Genomic DNA, 3674 nt, shown 5'->3' with positions numbered 1-3674 from the left:
TCAGAAACAAACCTACAAACTTGCACTTTACAATATTTATGGAACTTGTCTAACAAATGCTGTTGATATTCAACCCAGTTACTCCATTTCCTTTATAATAATAATAATAATAATAAAGCTTTATTTGTATAGCACCTTTCATACACAGAATGCAGCTCAAAGTGCTTTACATTTGAAGCATGTAACACAATAGTAGTCAGTCAGTCATTATCAATCACTTTTCTTTGCTGTTTATGATATGCTCAGCAACATATCAAAAATATAGAAAATGACGTCATAAGACTGGCAGCCTTAACCCTCTTACCCCCCACAAGCACGCCATATGGCAACTGTGGCAAGGAAAAACTCCCATATTCCAGGAAGAAACCTTGAGCAGAACCTGACTTAATAGGGGGAGCCCATCTGCTTCTGGCTGGCTGCGCCCTCCAATAGTAGCAGATGTAGAATAATCTGAAAATGTAGTCTACAGGATAAGATGAGTTAACTAAAAGCTTTCCTGTACAGGTATGTTTTCAGATCTTTTTTAAAAATATTTACTGAACTCGCCTGCTTGATGTACAGAGGCAGGGTGTTCCATAGTTTGGGGGCATAATGGATAAACGCAGCTTCTCCACTTTGTTTGTGGAGCACTTTGGGTACGATTAAAAGATTAGAATTGGATGATCTAAGTTTCCTTTGTGGTTGATAAGATATTAAAAGCTCAGAGATATATGAAGGTGCTATGCCATTCAGAGCTTTGTAAGTAATTAACATAACCTTAAAATCAATTCTATAGGAAATAGGGAGCCAGTGCAGTTCAGCCAACACAGGGGTGATGTGTTCTCTCTTCTTAGTCTTAGTTAAAAGTCTAGCCGCAGAGTTCTGTATGAGTGCCAATTTCTTTAGATGTTTTTTGGGAAGACCAGTGAAAAGTGCATTGCAGTAGTCTAACCTGCTAGTGATAAAGGCGTGAATTAGTTTTTCTGCATCTTGTTGAGTTAAAAAGGGCCGCACTTTGGCAATGTTTCTCAAGTGGAAATAGGCTGTCTGAGTAACTTTACTGATATGGGGCTTAAAACTTAACTCTGCATCTAAGATGACACCGAGGCTTGTTACTTTTGGTTTGACCTGGTGTGCCAAGTTCCCCAGATTACTAAGAATAATATCTCGCTTTAGTTTTGGTCCAACCAGAAGTACCTCTGTTTTGTCATCATTTAGTTTCAAAAAGTTTTTGCTCATCCACTGATTAATGGAGGTTAGGCATGCAGTGAGGGAGCAAAGGCCATCTGGGTTAGTTGGCTCAACAGAAAGATACAATTGGGTATCATCTGCGTAGCTGTGGAAGTTTACATTATGTTGACTTATGACGTTTCCCAATGGAAGCATATATAGAGAAAATAGCAGGGGACCAAGGCAGCTCCCCTGGGCCACACCAAAAGGCAAGTCATGTTTTTCAGATACATGATCTCCTAGACTGATATAAAAATCTCTGCCAGTAATGTAGGTTTGGAACCAGTTTAGAGCATTATCAGAGAGACCCACCCACTTCGCAAGGCGGTGAATTAGGATGCTATGATCAATGGTGTCAAATGCCGCACTCAAATCCAGAAGAATAAGGATTGAGACTTTGTTTGAGTCGGTAGCTAGTCTGAGATCATTGACTATTTTTACTAGAGCCGTTTCTGTGCTGTGATTTGATCTAAAACCTGATTGGAATTTTTCAAGGATACTGTTTTCGTTGAGGAAGGTATTTAACTGATTACAAACAACTTTTTCAAGTACTTTGCTCAAAAACGATAGATTTGATATAGGCCTGTAGTTGCTCAGATTGGTATGGTCAAGATTTGACTTTTTAAGTAAAGGTTTCACAACAGCGGTTTTAAAAGCAGTTGGAAATATACCTGTTTCTAATGAGGTATTTATTACCTTGAGAAAAAAGGGAGCTAAGCCATCATATACTTTTTTGAGGAATGTAGTAGGGATTGGATCTAAAACACATGTTGAGGAGCCGGTTTGAGTTATAATTTTACCAAGCTCAGATTGAGTAATAGTGCTAAAGGACCTTAATTTTGGGGGGCTGTTTTTGGGTGTACTATCAAACATATTACTTGTGTTACCAATAGCCTCCCTTATAGAAATGACTTTGTTTTTGAAGAAGTCTGCAAATTCTTCGCATCTTAGAGAGGATGCCTGACTGAGTGTATCAAAAGGTGTTTGATGCAATAGCCTATCAATGGTAGAGAACAACACCCTAGAGTTTCCACTGTTTTCAGCAATTACCTTAGAGAAGTGGTTCCTCCTCTCATTCCGAATAGCTCTATTATAATTTGCAATTTTTTCTTTTAGAATGGCACGGTGAACCTGTAACTTAGTTTTTCTCCATGTTCTCTCAGCTTTCCTACATGATCTTTTTAGATCATGGATATTTTCGTTCATCCAAGGTGTCAGTTTGCTACAGGGCCTTTTTTTAGTCTTTAAGGGTGCCACTCTGTCAAGCAGAGCGCCTAATTCACGATTGAGAGCCTCTACCATTTGATCAATGGGATGATGTAAAATATCAAAATTTATGGAGTCTATAAGAGCTATGAACTGCTGTTCTGCTCTAATGTCCAAGAGTCGCGATTTGATTGCAATTTCGGGATGAATTTTTGGAGTATGTAGTACAATATTAAAAGATACACAATGATGATCAGACATATTTATATCATTTACTGATAAGTCTGTGACTTCTATCCCTCTGGAAATGACTAGATCGAGGGTGTTGCCAAGGTTGTGGGTGGGTCCTGTAACATGCTGCTTTAGCTCTAAACTGTCCAACACATTAAGGAACTTACTGGCTTTAGCATCAGTTGTCTTATTGACATGAATATTGAAGTCGCCACACCAATGTCTGTTCATCACTTTATTTTTGATGGCACTGAACTGAAATTGTTAATGGATTTTTTTCTGTAAATTTAACTCATTAAAACTTGTATCAAACCAGTTTTTGTCTATGCTGTCAAAAGTGGATTAGTTATGTTCCCAGTTTTTATATTGGATGTCATCACTTTATAATATATCATATATCAGAATATTCTATTACTGTTAAGCCCACTATGAATATTAAAATACACACAACCATGTTTCCTGTATCATACAACTTATTCTGAGTCAATTTACCCAAGTTTGTCACTAAACCACATAGGCCTACTTGGAATACCCCTCAGATGTCTGAATGGCACTGATCTCACTTAAATGTTTATGGAACCTTTCTGTGGACTGTGAATAATGCTGTTGATGGAACTTTTCTGTCAACTGTGAACTATATTTAACTCATTAAACTTGTATCAAACTAGTTTTGTCTATGCTGTCAAACATGGATTATGTTCCCAGTTTAAATATCGGACGTTAGGTCACTTTATATCATATATCAGAATATTCTATTACTGTTAAACCCACTATGAATATTAAAATACGCTAAATCATGTGTCCTGTATCATAGCTACATGTATGACCTTTGCAGCAAAAAAACCGCGTGAGAATCTGTTCGGTATTCAGTGAGATATGATTAATTAAGTGCGCTGACAGCTCATCTCACCGGCCAAACAGATTACACTGAGTGGAGTGGATGACCGGTCCAAGATGGCGGCTCCAAATCTCGTCAGCGCTAGTAAGGAGTAGCGGTCGATGCGGCGTCTATGTATATTATGTCTATG

The sequence above is a fragment of the Alosa sapidissima genome, chromosome 2 (genome assembly GCF_018492685.1).
Source record: "Alosa sapidissima isolate fAloSap1 chromosome 2, fAloSap1.pri, whole genome shotgun sequence".
NCBI lineage: Eukaryota > Metazoa > Chordata > Actinopteri > Clupeiformes > Clupeidae > Alosa > Alosa sapidissima.
Note: the sequence above shows the minus strand (reverse complement) of the source record.